Source organism: Prinia subflava, chromosome 1 (assembly GCF_021018805.1).
Source record: "Prinia subflava isolate CZ2003 ecotype Zambia chromosome 1, Cam_Psub_1.2, whole genome shotgun sequence".
NCBI lineage: Eukaryota > Metazoa > Chordata > Aves > Passeriformes > Cisticolidae > Prinia > Prinia subflava.
This window is the reverse complement of record NC_086247.1, coordinates 6,839,944-6,857,011: the sequence shown is the minus strand read 5'-3', so window position 1 is coordinate 6,857,011 and position 17,068 is coordinate 6,839,944.

Genomic DNA, 17,068 nt, shown 5'->3' with positions numbered 1-17,068 from the left:
TTTTGACTAGAGCCTGCAAACACACTTCTCAACTCTTGGCATGTCTCTTCCACCAACCTTTGTCTGTGGTGCCTCTCCCCTTGCTAACAGCTAAATGTAGCTGCCAAAAAATGGGTTCCTTTGGCCTCTTATCCAAGCCATCCTTTCCACGTGCAATGCAAAAAGAATGTTAGTCTAGATTTCACCCCTGGCCTTCTGATTGCTGCCCTGCTCTTAAATCTGTTCTCTGATATGCTATTAGCTTTTTATAGGCACTACACCTATTTTCTTGAGTCCCTTCATGATTCCTCTGTGAGTCACTGACATCAGATGGAGGTTACCTCTGCATCTTTATCTGTACAAAAATAGTTGCACTTGCCCTTGTACATTTTCATGACCTCCCTCTTCCCAGGTCTCTCCTGTTCACACAACTCCTTTATAGCATCCCTTATGTGCTTTTCAACAAGATTCTTCAAGTCTAACCTACAACTCAGGAATAATCTCTAAGGTCAATTCCTCTTTCAAGTCCCTCTTTAAAGCCTCTTCAAGAATGCCCCCCCACCTGTGTTTCCTGTAACAAATTACCAGGACTGGCCAGAACACAAAGATCTTCAGCTATTTGTGGGTACCTCATTGTATGCCTCTGACATTAATTTACTTAAGTCCAAAATGTAAAGATGTTCAGTCTGAACATGCACCCTTCCTCCATCTCCATTGTAACCTTTTATCTGGGGTTTTCTAATGTCTGGGCCACCAAATTGTATTTTTCATAAATAAGACTTAGCTAATGAGGAAAATGTACTGCACCTTTCACTGAGAAATGAAAGTGGAGGGTCTTGGCTATCTTGCAGCATAACCAGTGGGAAAAACCATAATAAATGCACTATGTATAAAACGTCTTTTTTAAAAAAACAAACAAGACAAAATTGGCTTTATGGACACGTCCTTGTAGATGTGAGCCCTAAGAAGAGCTGATATTCACATTACAAAGACAAATAAGGATTTAATAGAAGTAACTCACAACAGCAGTATCAAACAAAAGAAAATATTTCAGAAAGGCAAAAAGAGAGAGGAAGTGACCACTTCTATCAGTGTAAGGAAATGAACTGACCTTGCAGTTTTACCAAGAGATTATTTTTTTTATTTCTGTTGTGACAAATTCTTTTTCTCTTGCTTTTATCAAGCAATAGGAATACAATATCTCCTTTCATAAGAGAACCAGAGTCTATTTTCTAGCCTCAAAGTAACAACAAATCTTGCAAGTGCTTTAAAAATGGATCAGCACATAGAGGCGAGAATAGATGTAAATTTCTAATTTAGGGCAGCATTTTCTTACACCATTTCAGAGTAATTTTGGTGTTTTATGTAGTATTTAAAGTCCTACAGCTATAACTTTTAAGGGAATAAAAATAAACCAGTAAACCCTACAACAATTCTTTGTCCTATGAGCTGTGATTATTTTTAGACCTGCTATTAGGTTTTCAAGGAAAAAAAAAGATCATGCAGTAAATTTAATCAAAATAATTGCAAAAAACAAAAGTGAGAAAGCTATAGAGAAACAATAAAGACAAAAATAAGTTTCTTAACTATAATATGAAACCTCCTATCAATGTGCCTCTCTTCTCACTTGTAAAGGTAATAATCAGAGCATGTGGAAATGGCCTGGTCATTTTGTCATTATAATTCCTTTTAAATTGGGTAGTCAACAGCAAGTATGAAGTTCAAAGAAGAGTTCTATATCAGTGGGCAGAACATATTAATTGTGTCCTCTCCTTCCTTGCCCCTTCCCTGCCACACACACATTTGGTTCACAAAGAACAGAGACCTGCAGACAACAGGCACAAGGGTGGCTCATTCAGATCCTACAGATGTGGGTAATCATCTCTTCATCTCTGGCTTCCAGCACTGAGGAATGTGTTAGGGGGGAAAAAAGAGAGAAGAAAAAAAAAAGAACTTGGAGTCTTAAACCTATATGGAAATGTATCTCATTCGAGACAGGGTAGGATACACATACCTTACCCAGATATGTCCATTTGTACAATTCACCATGGGCTCTCATACTACAGAAGTTTAGACCATGGTCCGATGATTTTTATAGCTGGTGTTGGCGTTTGGTCTTCTGAATCATGCTCTAAATGTCGCTCACTATGCAGTGGTCTCCACTGAACAGGCAACAAACTTCAGCATGGATGCTGACATCACTGACACCTGAACTCAGGGAAGTGGATCCCACTCTAGGAATGGGATTCTGTTGCTGAAACAAAGGTGCTTATAGAACTGTGAGATATGTCAGACCACCTCAGACATCTCACTCAGGTATCAAGTATAGGAAAGGACTCTTGGCAGTTCCAGGTCTTTTGGATTGTCAGACAGAGGTCAGGCACAATGCCCTGGATGATTGAAAATCCTCATTAACTGGAGTCCAACACATGGACTCTATTTTGTAAGCTGGTATTGGAAACTCAATAAACCTAAATGTGTGAGGAGATATAGAACTTCTAGGAATTTTAAAGAGCATAAATATAAATACAAATATGATTTTCAGAACAGTCATTTTTACGTGTGTGAAAGAACGTGAAGATGTTTTAAATCACAGGTTGCTCTGAGTGCAAAGGCAATAGAGATGCCCCAAACACCAGGACTAGCACATGGCTCTAACATGAGAAGGATGTCATGGTTTAACCCCAGCCAGCAGCCAAGGCCCATGCAGACGCTCACTCACCTCCTACCAGTGGGATCAGGGAGAGAATGAGAAGAGTAAAAGCTGGAAAACTCATGGGTTGAGATAAAGACATATTAATAGGGAAAGAAAAAGCTGTGCCCACAAAAAAAACAAAACAAGGAATTAACTCCCTGCTTCCCACGGGCAGGCCAGTGTTCAGCCATCTCCAGGAGAGCAGGGCCCCATCACAGGTAATGGTTATTTGGGAAGAAAACAACATCACTGCAAATGTGTCCTGCTTTCCTCCCCTCACTTTATATACTGAGCATGATGTCCCACGGTCTGGAATATCCCTTTGGTCACTTTGGGTCACCTGTCCTGGTTGTGTCTCTTCCCAACCTCCCCTAATCCCCAAATTTCCTCCCCAGCATGGAGGAAAAGCAGCAAAGGCCTTGGCTCTGTGTAGGCCCTGCCAAGCAATAACAAAAACATCTCTGTGTTGCCATGAATTTTCCTGGTTTGCTGAGCGTTCATATTAAAGGAGAAGTTCGTACCTTCTCACGCTCTTTTAATGTAAACATCAGCTATGTTCTATAAACATGGCCATTGTTTTTACATTCCCTGCTGGGACAAACAAGACTGTGTGACAGTCCCCTTCACCAATGTAGTGTGGAGGTGGGAATTCCTTCCTCCAATCCACAGGCCTCATAGCAAAAGTATAAAAGTAGGTTTTTGTAAATAAACCGGGTCTTCTGCCCTGCATGCTCTGATGCACCCAGATCTGTGTCCCCAGACTATTTTCTAGCTAGGCCTCCATGGTGATATCACTGTATTATCAACATAAATCCAAAACATATCCCCATACCAGCCACTGGGAAGACAATAACTTCCACCCCAGCCAAAACCAGCACAGGGTGAGAAAGTAGAAACAGAAAATTTATAAGAAGTGTTAATATTTTGCAGCAATTCTTCAAATTTTTTTGCTTGCTATTGACGTCCGGTGATTTTTCTCTGCTTTGATACTTTTGTGCCTAGGTTTAAGTGTTCATTTTATGGTTGTTTGTGGAATAAATGCTTTTTATTTGCTTGTTTACATGCCAAATACCCTATTTTAAAGAGCAATATTTTGTTTTGCTTACATATAGAAGACATTTTCTCTGTGAAATTTCCCTGAAAATCGATGGGTTTTATATGGAAGAAAAATACAGTTCCATGGTGCTTTAACCAAGATTGTGTATTATGATACTGTAAGAGAAAATAGAGATCATAAAACTTATAATAAAGTTTTCATATTTGTCCTTTATAATGAAGAGTTCATCTCTTTTCTTTCTTTGTTGCCATGGTATTCTTTTGTGACTTTATTTATAAGTGCTTTAGTAAAATTCATGGTCTTTTTCTTAGATTGGAATTTTTTTTTTTCAGTCTCTGTGTATTGCCAAAATCTCCTCCTGTACATAAATTTCAAGTTCAGGCATCATTGAAAAAACTCACATTGGAGATTTTCAGAACTATCTATAGTAAGTAGTAACTCAGATTTTATAAGAAAAATTGCTGTCTTCAACTGTTGCATGTTTCAAACTTTCCCAAAAATCAGTGAAAGATCTTATTGGATTCCTCAACAGGAAGTTACCAAGACTCTCCACATAACATCCAGGCACTTTCCTGCATCTTTTTTTACTTACCAAAAAAGCCAAAGTTTCATGACCCTGGGAAAAAAGAAAAAAAAATTAAAAGGAAGTCCCATATCTACACATAGAGAAGAAGATGACTTAACTCTATTTTAAAATAGTTCATTCCAAAAAGTTTGGAATGACACCAAAGCAAAAGATATGGAATTAGTACCAAAGCACTGAGTAGCCTTGCCTGGAGCAGGGGTTCAAAAACCTCTGAAGAATAAAGGCTGAATGCACACCTCCTGCATGATAAATCTGGACCATGGCCACTCTAGAAAGGAGATGCTGGCTGGGCTCCAGGTGTTTCTCCTGTAAGATCTCAGCTGTGCTCTGAAGAAAAAAAAACCTTTGAAAATCCTACTTTAGGTCTCCCTCTGTAGCTAAGGACCTGAGCAGCGTGTGAATATCAACAGGCAGAACTGGAAGCCTTGGGGATTATACCAGAGCTGAACGTGCTTCTGAATGAAGGTCAGCCGGTGTTCCAAGGCCACCAAGGCTCCCGTGGTTTGTAGGGCTGGCATGTTTTAGGTGAACTGGGTGTGAAAGCCAGCAGTATGCAAAGGAGAGATGAGATTAACACTGATTCCTGGAAAAATTGCTTTCCTGTACAGACTCATAGGCTGGCTGAAACCAAGGAGAGGCTTCTGCTTTGAGTTTGCAGTTGTGCCAGAGCATCGGAGGAGCTTGCCATTGCTAGTCTGAGTGCACAGACAGCTCCAAGGACCTGCTCCTCCTCAGCTACCAGGGTCAGGAACATACAGGACCTCACTCTATTCAGGTGTTCTATTCAGGGTTTTGCAGCAGATTGACTGAAATGTGGACATTTGAAGTTGGTGAGTGTTGTGACCAGCTGTGGCAAAGCCCCAGGGTGTAACTAAAGGGAGTCTGCACTCCTCCTCACAGACAGCCACTCCTACCAGATGTCAGAGTTCAGCAAAGGTCACTGTTGTCTGCAGACAGTCTGTCACCAAGATTCAAGGCAAGATCCTCACACAGGCTTTTACAGGCTGTAGCCATCACAGTTTTTCTTGATTTGAGGGTGACTGTAGCAGTTTTGTGTGGTGATTGTAACTATCACTTCTGTGGCCATTCTGACACCCACCAGCCCTCGAGCAGCACATGGCACTTTCACTGCCTGTTTGTTCAGCCACAGCAAGGTTTGAATTGTGAGACTCCTTTTCTTCCTGCACAGCCCGTGATGCTAAATTTGTGATGTCTTTTTCTGGGATGCTGCAAGAACACTGCCTTTCTCTTACTGTTCCTGTTATGTTTTGATTCTTTCTTCATGTCCCAAAAATTCTACACAACCAAGCCACATATAACAAAGATGATCTCAGGTATTACTGTTCTCTTCTTAGCAAAGAAAGGAAACAGCAGGTTCTGAGTGCTGCTTTCACATGTTCATAAGGGACATGGTACAAATCTTTTCTAGCTGGCTTAACTGCTCCTGTGATCTTGTTTGATTGTTGTCATACCTCTTGCTTTTCTCCAGAGTATTTCACACTGATGCTACAATTCATCCTGTCTTCTTGTATGCTGAGAACATCATCTATGGCAGGATCTTTGTCACTGTGTCTCTGCTGAGAAAACCATTAATTTATCTACTTTTCTTTATTATTGTTATTCAACTTTTTTTTTGTTAAGCAGATGCAATAATCGTACTGACAGTGCAGTGACAGGATTACACAAGTTTGATTAGTACATAATGAAAATTGCCTGTAACATAAGTACTTTGCAATTATGTAAAAAGCACAATGCCATCTGGGTCCTGCTCATATTTCTCTCTTTTTTTTTTTTCCCCTAATAAATGACAACTAACAATAAAATTTTACTCTGTAGTAAAATGCGAATTGCAGCAACAAGAAATTGTTAAAACCATTTTGTTTTCTTCTTGACATTTTAAGAGTTAGAAATCAGGCCAGCAAGTGTTTTGCCTGCTGAGTAGTCCTTACTCACAAAAGGAGTCATTGGCTTTAATAGCGTGACCTATCTGTTTAAAGATTATTTGCAAGAGCTCAACGTTTCCAGGTCTCATAGAGAATGGGGAGAGATTGATTCAGGCTCCTGCAGAGTAATAATTTCCTATCTTTCTTTCATTTACCTGACCCGTGAAAATACATCAAATTGCAATGCTCCAGCCCACAGTGTGCACATCACTTCTGTTATTACTGTTATTTAGTGCATGGGTCCACCCAGGGTTTTTCGACAGTGCATCCCACAGTGGCTATAAGCTGGCAACCAGGACTTGGCATCCTCTTGACTCTTTGACCTCACTGTAACACGTCTCTGGAGCACTGAAGTGGAATCCTTGGTTTCTTCCAGTGGGCAGGAATCAGTGAAAACAAATGACCTGTCAAAGACCCTTGAAAAAGCTGAGGTAAATGACCTGATAGGAATCCCAGCATGAGCCAGTGAGGGAACTGGGATTACCAGACAGAGTTAACTGCATCTCAAACTTTTACTACATCCCCTGCAAGAAAAATAAGTTTATCCAACTCCTTGTTAAAACAGTGGTGGGTGAGAAGAGGAAGGTAATTATCCTCCTATAAATGTTGAAAATTAGATAAGAATTTCTGGTACAAGGGTCTGCTGGATTTGGGCTTTTATCTCTGCAGAACAGTATTCCTTAGGCACCAAAACACATAGAAAAGTTCTTGCAAGATTCATGATTCCATGCATGTATAATGAATTCAAACAAGAATTATATAAACCTCCACGAACTACTTTCATCTGTGTCTGAGAAGTCCTCTGTGTTTTTGCAGTCAAAATGCTGTTTGAGATTACTTTAGCTGGATGTAAAGAATGGCCTGTTTACATAACGAAAAATAGCACAGTGTTCCTCTATAGTTGCAGGGAGAGCTGTAAAGAACTTTCATTCCTGGTAAGCACTAGATAAAGCATTTCTCTGATCTGCTTGGGGCCCTTGGTAATAGAATATCTTCATTTTCTGTTCGGAAGATGGCACCAAGCATAGGGCAAGGGGATGATGAGAGCTAGTGGAAAAGGAAAGCTCCATGTCTGAGGAAAGGAGTCAAGTGGGCAGGCTGGGCTGCTCTCTTCTCAGACTCCCAGAGTTCTGCCAGGTGAATGTACTAAATGACAAAGAAGGGTTTAGGTCAGTGTACCTGAGAACAGCTTGTCTTTAAGCGAGGCAGAAAGGAAATGATTGGAATAAGGCACAGTCCCAAAGCTTTGGCTTCAACACTCAATAGGTTTAAAAAAATAAAAAATATGAAGAAGGTTAGTCACATGAGGTAAACAGAAAATGAGATAAAATGCTAAATGGTTTACCAAGATTAGATAATGCCCGAATAATCATATATCTCCCTTTGATAGCAGAACTGATTACACAGGCCAAGGAAAAGCAGTGGATGAAATCTGTCTGCATTAGCTTGGGCATTAGACATGGTGTCACATGGGAAGACACTAGTGAGGGAGAAAAATGGAGAATCACTGTAATATCTGTAAAGTGGGGAGGGATTTCTCTAAAGGGTCTGATAGCTACTGCACTCAGCAGGGAGATGTTACACTGAAGAGAAGCTATTAGGGAAGTGCTCCAGAGTTCCTCCAGACTTGCCTTTAATATTTTAATTACTGAAAACTACATAAAATATCTATTCAAATTCTCCATTGAACTAAAGTTGTGCCAAGCACAGATCAGGAGTGTGTGGATCCAGAGGAGCCATGGTTTGTCTGAGTCCTGCCATACTAGAAATGGGTGACACTCACTTGGACTGAGCACAGGGTCGTGTGCTCCTGATTAAGAACAAAAATTTGTGCTATAAAGTGGGAATAAAGGTGGAATCAGATGGACATCCTGGGAAGATGTGAATGCAAACATTTTTTCAGCTGTTCTACTCATCAGATCCTCTTGGAGAAGAACTATCGGGGTAGAAATGAAAGAAGGAGGAGGAAGAGATGCAGATATTTCCTGCTTAGGCTTTTGCAAAGGAGAGCAGAGTTGGAAGTCAAGGAATGGAACAAAGATCATCTCCAACTTCCTTTGCTGCAGTCAGCAGCTGCATCATGGCAGAGAAGAGAAATGAATTCTGTGAATGTGAGCAACAGACACCAGGAGAAAGTTCTTCCAGCCTTCAAAATTCCCTATTCCCCATACTGGGAGATGCTCTTTGCCATTATTTGCTCTCCACTGGGACTCCTATACAGCAGTTGCAGCTGCTGGTGCCACCTTTCAGTCTGCTCCCTTAGTGAGTATCCCTGATTTGATGTCTCAGACCCTCACTGCCACCTGAACAACTAGGAAAAGTAAAGGCAAAACATTTGCTCATTTTACAACTGCATCAAAATGGCTTTTGGGCTGCTTAAATGCCTTTTTGATAAAAACTTTTACTGAAAGACACAAAGAAACCTTTCATTTAAATACTTGTGAGAAAAGAGTTGTGTTTATGAAAAAGTCACAGTCACACAAAGTCATGTTAAAAGCAGCACTAGCTATTTCCAAGATAAATTACAAAAGTTACAAAAAAACCCTATATTTGTCTTTTGCTGAATTTCAGGAGACATTTTAATAATAAATTAAGATGTGTAACCTGTTTCTCTTAATTAATCTGCACTGACTCAGTGAATTATGTAATTCTGGGACTACTTCCAGTCTGCAAATTGTTTAAGTCCAAAGTAGTTTATGATAATTCTTGTGTATGAAATATATTAATCCTGTGGAAAACAAAATACTAGCATTTGTTTAATGAAATCATTATCACTAAACACTTATCATCTGTTTAATGAAATTCAGAAATTCACAGATGGTTGTTCTCTTATACAGCAAATGCATGTTTAGCAGAAACAATGTTGAGAAGTAAACACAGTAATCAGTATTACAAATGTCCCTCTTCTGCAATAAAACTGAAACCATTTTTTTCAAACACGGATATGGACTATCAGCCCACAGTAAGATTACTTATCTCTTCAAAAGAGTCCTCTTTGAAATTAAAATAGGAAATAATCTGCTTTTTGTAACAACAGATTAAAACAAACCCAAAAATGCAAAATGCTATCCTGATCCAGAGGCTCACAACTCTCCAGACTTCTCAAATCCCCAGCCACAACACGCATAATAAACTTTAGCAAGGATGATAATTATACTGAGGAATTATCCAGGATTACAATGGCAATAATTGTTATCTCCTACCTAAAACTGGTATAAGTTTAGCCAGCACTCATCACAAGCACATTTCTTTTGTTATGCAGAATACATAGCTTTGCAATTTTCTTTCTTCTGTGGATTTGGCCTGCCTGTAGGCATTTACCCCTCACTGCCTGATTTTGTTCTGCTCTGCTTTAGATGTTCTCAGTTATTTAACTGCTCCCATATGAAATTCTGGGTCTGCCTGAAGTCATGTCATGTTGAACTGAAGCTGAGATGTTAAAGCATGTGATTTAGCCATACAGCACAGCCTCACTCCTCTCCCACATCCACAGAGGTTCTGGGGATAGAGCTTGACAAAGTGTCTACAAAATCAAATTGCTTCTCAACATTTTGTCCTTGGATTTGTTCTTCCCATATACAAGGACAGCAAGCAGGAGAATAACTAATACAGGAAAGGGAGCTGTAAGGGAGCATTTACTTATGGGGATTAACATGATACAGCACAGTGACTTTGCAATCTGCACTGTAAAGTACCAGATGTCCCATCACAGTAATTCCCATAACTTAAAGGAGTACACATACAATTTCTTTTTGCCCTGCTTTACTTCTACAAATAAACTCTGCGTTGCTGTCCCACTGAAAAGGCCAAATCCTGTCTCTTTTCAGTTTGCTAACAATCTCAGCATGAAAACACATAGATCTCAAGCACAGCTTTATTCAATAGATAAGTGTCAGGTGAAAGCAACTCTTCATTGAAAACTTGACAAGAGCTGCTTGCATTAGACACAGAATTGCTTACATTGGGTGAAATTTTAATTCATTAAACATAGATTTCATCCTTTTCCATTTCACCACTTTGTGGAACTGCTAGAAGATCTGTCAGAGTAGTCTTCCAAGCAAGCTGCATGTGAAGGATTTCATAAACACATTTCATACATCCAAGTTGGAAATTGGCCTGACTCCAGAGGCAAGAGCCTGGAATTGCTCTCACCTTTCACAATCAGGTGGAAGAACAGGTTTCTAGTTTTCTATTGCCACTCTTTCATGGTTCAGGTCTGTGGCTTAATCTGCTCTCAGTTCAAGGCAAGGCTGATCGGATGAAAAAGGAAATCTGAACAGAGAGGAGAGCAAAAAGATGTTCTCTAAAGGAGCCAACAGCCCTCAGCCCTGGGGAAAATGGAGGATATTATTAGTGCAGCCAAATTTTCTGTTGTTTTAACATGGTGACTTTCTGTGTCTGAGAAGATCTGCTGGAGGCAGCCTTAACCCCAGCTGCAGGACTGCCAGAGAGCAGGTGGGAGAAGTGAGAAGCCCTGGAGTCCAGACAAAAACCTGACACTGAATAGATTTTCTCCTGCAGAGGTGCTGAGGGAAATAGGACAGGATCATGGACCACTTTTTCCACTCTACAGGGCAGACCCACTATCTGAAAAGAAAAAAAAATTGCTGAAGCTGTCAGAAATACTATGATCAATGAAAAAATAATATGATCCCTTTGGATTCCCCTTCCTCAGGACTTTGTTCAGGAGCAGTTCAAGCCAAGGCAGTATCAGGGATAGTTTCTCTATCTGGTTAAGTGTAGCATAATTAAGGAATCACAGACAATAGTGGCTGACACACTGGGATCTCTAATATTTAGGGATAATTTTCACAAGAGTGAAACCGGAGAACTTGGCTCTGCAAAAAAAATCCCCATGGAACCTCAAAGCCAAGGTAATTACTGTGCATTTTCTTTCCAACTGCTTCTCTGCCACTTTGTATTTCTCAGACTTGTATTATTGAAAGGAAAAAACTGAAGGGCATTTTCTTGCCTCTACCGCATGGTTAAATCTTTGAAAGCTTTCTATTTTCATCTAGCACAGATCCTTCTGTGACTTATCCCTGCCCACCCTCCAAGCAACAGCAAATCCAGATTATGTGTTAAAAACAAAAAGCATTCAGTGCATATGCATATTATATTTAAAAAAAAAGAAAAAAAAAAAAGAAAAAAACACAAAACACACAAAAAAACCCCAACTCTTTCTTGATGTCTCCGTTTAAATTTTGTCTTACTTTTCCCCTCTGGAAAGCCAGTCTATACTTTTCCATTTTCTGAAGGCCCTTAACTCTGTCCTCTTAACATTGTCATGCATTTAATTTAGTTAAGCAAATTTAGTTTGTATCAGTCCGTTTGCTGTTCCTGCCAATGCCCTGAGCCTTCTGTGTTAGCACAGGGGCTGCAGGAGCAGCACTGAGGTTTTAATCTGGATGTATAGTCAACAGAGGAATTTATAGCACTGGCAGACCCTTGTGTTTGTGCTGGACTGTGAGACATCAATCATTTCCAAAGGCTTTTGCCAAGAAGGTGAATGGCCAGATGTCTTATTTTGCTAAGTTTATAATACTTTCTAAACAGGGAAATAATCTTTATCCAGCAGACATGAATCTCCTCCAGAAGCACCACCTCCAGTTATGAAGCCCCACATACAACAGTTCATTGGCTTTCTAAATACCCACTGAGCTCAAGTGTCCCACATTCAGCAGACTGCAAATGCAAGATTTAGTTAATGAGCACATTACATTACATGAGACATTTACTTTTTTTTTTCTTACTCTTACTTTTGATTTGAATCAAAAGTCCAAGTGTTTGCTTTTAGAAATGTCTACATTTTGGAGTAGATTTACATCAAAAAATCATCCAATAACATCAATTTCCAAAGCATCAGTTATTTTCATTGTAACGGGAGACAGGAAATATTTCTGTTCAATATATTTCACTAAGTCTTGGGGCCCACTGTAGATTGTAAACATTCCTCACAACCCCACACCACCCCAGAAAAGTAGCTTTGTCATTGGTAGCAGTGCCACTGTCATAAATGTGGCTGGGTTTTTTCCTCTCATTTGTTTTAAAATAACCTCAAAATAATGACAACTCCCCTCCCTCCCCCCAAAATAAAATAGAAGATTTCAAACTTATTTTTCAAAGTAGTTTTCTCAAAAATCCAAATCACAATATTGTAATTCCAATATATTTTCCCTATGAGGTTTTTTTTGACACAATTTCAGAAAAATTCCTTCAACATTTTTTGCAAAAACAATAAGAGGGAAAAAAGAGAACCTTTTCCAGTCACTTTATCCTGCAACAAAATACACATTGAGCTTCTTCACTGGTCTTATTACAGCTGTCTGAATGAATGGAACAATTTGATTCAGACACATGTTCGAGCAGAAGAAAAAGACAACTTCACTGCCCCTAAATCTTGTAATCTTAATACTGATTTATTCTTACATGCATTCACAAGTAGCTACCATTGTCCACAAGAAAAGCAATTTGTTCAGCAGAGCTGAGCTGAGCCTTTAGGCTTGTTTGAATCTGCTCTCACACATCCCTGAATGGAAAAGAGATGGAAACCCATCTGCTGTAACTGGGAGCATGATGATGCAGCAAAAAGGGAAAAGAGTAAATATTTTTCCCCACTTTGTGTTTGAAGTGCTGACATCACATAAATGCCAGGAGATAAATATGGTAGTCAAGGGCTGAGAGAATAATATAAAAAGCAGTTCTGCTGAAAAAATAGTCTCAAACATGTGGTCTGGATTCAAGGGAAAAATTAGGGCTATTTTTTCCCATGTATTTTTCTCCTTATAAAAAAATCAAATAGTAACATAGTATTGGCATCATTTGGTGAGTGATTTGATCAAGGATGAGTGAGGCAACAAAGACTGGAACTCATTCCTTGAGCAGTTCTATAGACTTACTGATAAATACAGCAGCAACACCAATATCATAACAAAAGAGGAGGAGAAATTGTTAACTATTGTGCATTCCTGAGGTGGAGTTTAGGTGGGGAGAAATTAAAGTCCTTGAAGATTTTCGACAGTTTCTAGTGAACAACCAACCACTGGATGTAGAGCTTCTAAATTCTCACTCATGTCACAGTTACTGGTTCACAACATCTTTTATAACACTCAACAATCCTACGTTAGAAAAAAGATTTTGAGGATTTCTGCATCCTGTGTACTCTACAGAACAGCTTGAAAGGAAGATGAATCATAGGCAACCAGTTGGCACCTTAGTCTCCTGTTTATTGAAGTGCAGAGTTGAAAAGAGAAAACATAACAAGTATAAGTTGGATGAACTATAAAATTAGTATAATCCTTTAATAACTGGAGCTGCAAAACATCCGGAGTGTGAAGTTCTAACAAAGAATGTTTTTTGGACAATTGCTATTCTCTTCATTGAGTAAAACCAAAATGATTGAGGAAGACTCACCGAACACTAGTGAAGCTTCTAGATGCAGAGTTCCCAAATAATGGATCCCTTTTCATGGATGCAAAAGCTATTAGTAATTTGTCATCCATTTTAAACAGGAACAAAGCCCTGTAAAATAATGTTGTGCGTTCAGGGCTTGGTTCATTTGTTTGTACAGGCATGCCTGCTCTTACAAAGTCATATTTGCTATATATTTAATTATGTCTCTGTCCACTCCAAGTGGCCATATTTAGATACCAATGGTGGATGGTATTGGATCACACTGAAATCTTCCTTTGTTTCTCTTCTAATTAGCAACTCGGACTGTGCCTTAACAACTACGGAAAGACAATATTGTACTGCTAAAAAAAATCCCTATGCTTATTTTTTAGCATCTCTTATATAATTTTCCTTTTCATTTCCTCAAGAATATTGAAATCCAAATGAAATGAATCCTCCAAATGAAATCTAAGACATGATAGGGTTTAGTATTACGTTCAACTGGCCTAATTTGATGAGTATTTTACCAGGATTCCTGTGATAGGAATTAGATGGCCTTTGTATAGTGTAAAAGTCACAAGAAGGGAGGAATTGTGAAAATAACAAAGAGCTTTTAACTGCAAGCTGAAAATAGAAACCACAGCACTTCACAATCTTTTGAGCAGAAGGGCTTTTTGAAAAAGAACAGTTTGTAAAGGGAGAAACAGAGGTCAAGCGACAAAGTACAGGTCTGTGTTACAGGGAAAGCAGCTGAAAAGTGAAGGTACTGAACTGCAAAGCAAACAGCAAAGGAATTTACTGACTTTACAAATCATGAACCAGAAGCCGTGCAGAGAAGTTACACTATTTTCCTTTTCTCTATTTTATTTTGGAGGGGGGAAAGGAGTATATACATTTCAGAGCAGTGCAGCATGCTGGTAGCCACATTCCGCTATTTAAAAATATTTCTTATACCCCTCACTTATTTTCCTTATCATGATTCAGGAGGGTACTTAAATATGCAATGAATCCTTTAGCAATCAACTGAATGACATGCTTAAATTTTGGCAACTATTAAAATACCTAAGTGAAATGAGGCCTTAAATGAGATTTTGTATGTGACCGAGACAGGCCTCACAAAAATATGCAGAGATGACATGTAATTGTCACATCAATTTCTGAAATATTAATATATCTCCATGGATTTCAAAGTAAGAGTGATTTATGCTGCTAAAGACTTGTCTCACTGTATATATCATATATAAAAACTGTGGGTTTGGGTTGTTAAATAAATATCACTTTTCAAATGATTGAAACACTATGTCAGACAGTATAAAAGCAAAACTCTTCAAAGAATATTCTATGACAAGGTCCAGAACAGAAGGTTTGGAACAAACTAAGTCAATTTTAAATTATTAATAAGGAAATTTACACTTTTTCTTGATTTTTGAAGGGCTAGACACCATTCTTGTCACATGCTGTTGAAACTGAAATATATCATAATTGAAAAATGCAATATTCCATCAAAGTATAAGAGAAACCAAATAAAGGTCAAGAAATAAAGTCAATCAAAGCAACAGGCTACAATTCTGAATTTGTTGTTTTCTGCTTAGCATAGATCCATTCTTAATTGACTTTATTATTAAAATGTATGACTAATAATAATTTAAAATATAAGTAATATGACTAATAATAACTTAAAATTATAGAGAAACTTGGAATAACTTGGATGAGTAAAGACCTTGGGATGTCTCCAGCCCAGTTTCTAGCAGTGTCAGTTATGGGGTCAGTCCAGGTTGCTTTGGGATTTATCCAATTGTGTCTTAAAATCCTCAAAGGATGGAGATGGCACAGCCTTTCTGACAGGGCAGAAGCTCCAGCTGGACCATCTCAGTGGTCAGTGCCTTCCAGCTTGCTGTCTTTCTTGCCCGGGACTGTGGAAAACTGGATATGCACTGATATACACAGATGACTCTGGTATTTGATTTCTAAAAGCTGAATATTGCTTTTTTTCCACCACTGACTGTTAGGTACCATGGGGTAACTGGTTCCCCCAGGGCTGGCAGCAGGGAGCAGAGTGGGCTGCCCCATGGGGTGGGCAGGGCAGGCCTCACATCCTGCCCCACAGCCCCCGGTAAGAGCATCAGGTGTCTCTGTGGGGCTGGGGAGAGAGATGGGGCTGGGGCTGGGGCTAGAAACGGGGCTGGGGCTGGGGCTGGGGCTGGGGCTGGGGATGGGGATGGGGCTGGGGCTGAGGATGGGGATGGGGCTGGGGCTGGGGCTGGGGATGGGGCTGGGGATGGGGCTGGGGCTGGGGATGGGGATGGGGCTGGGGATGGGGATGGGGATGGGGATGGGGATGGGGATGGGGCTGGGGCTGGGGCTGGGGATGGGGATGGGGATGGGGATGGGGATGGGGATGGGGATGGGGATGGGGATGGGGATGGGGATGGGGATGGGGATGGGGATGGGGATGGGGATGGGGATGGGGATGGGGATGGGGATGGGGATGGGGATGGGGATGGGGATGGACAAGGCCAGGCCAGACCAGGCCAGGACATTCACCTGTGGCTCGAGGATGGAGCCTGTCTCAGCAGCAGCCACAGCCAAGCAATGCAGGGCTGCAATCCAGCACAGCCCCAGCTGGAGCAGGGACTGAGGACCAGAGGTGTGGGGCACAGCATCTCCCCATGGCCAGAAGTCAGCCCAAGGCAAGGTCTGCCCATGGGGCTCCCAGCAGGTTCTCTCCACAGGCACCCAAGGGAAGGGGGTACCAAGGGAAAGGGCCACTCTTGGCTCCTCTGGAGATTAATTGGTCCCCAGTACCAGCACTTAAAGCCTCATAGGATGGGTTTTCTCAAAAAAGACAGTCGTTTTCCTGCTTAGAAGGATGTGTTTGAAATTAAAATCGACATAAAACAAGATATTAATTTCATTCAAGTAGGAATCTTCAGACAAGAGAGGCAGTCCCATTAAAAGGCGAAACAGACTTCTCCTTATTTAGTTCTCCAATCTGGTGGAGAGATTTTACACCCAGAGGAGGAAACTTCAGCCTTATGATACCCAAGGCAGCATGCTTTACACTGGGCTCTGTACTACTGACCATTTCTGAAGTTCAGAGCACACACCATCACTATTTATTTTTCTAGCAGAATGGAAACATTCTTTCTTCATGCTGGAAGTGTAGGATCTATCCATATCAACATACCACTACAGTATTTTTCATATGAGGATGTCACTCCACAGATGATGATGCTCCACACTGCACCCCTTGACATTTTTATCTCCAGTAAGTGAGATTTTGACATAAGTCCAGTGATAGAATTGCAGAAAAACAAGTGTAGAAGCAATAACAGTGACCCTCTGGGTCATTCCTCCTGGGAAAGGCACACCAGTATGTCTGGCTGCCATCACTGACAAGATGGTCAAAGCTTTAT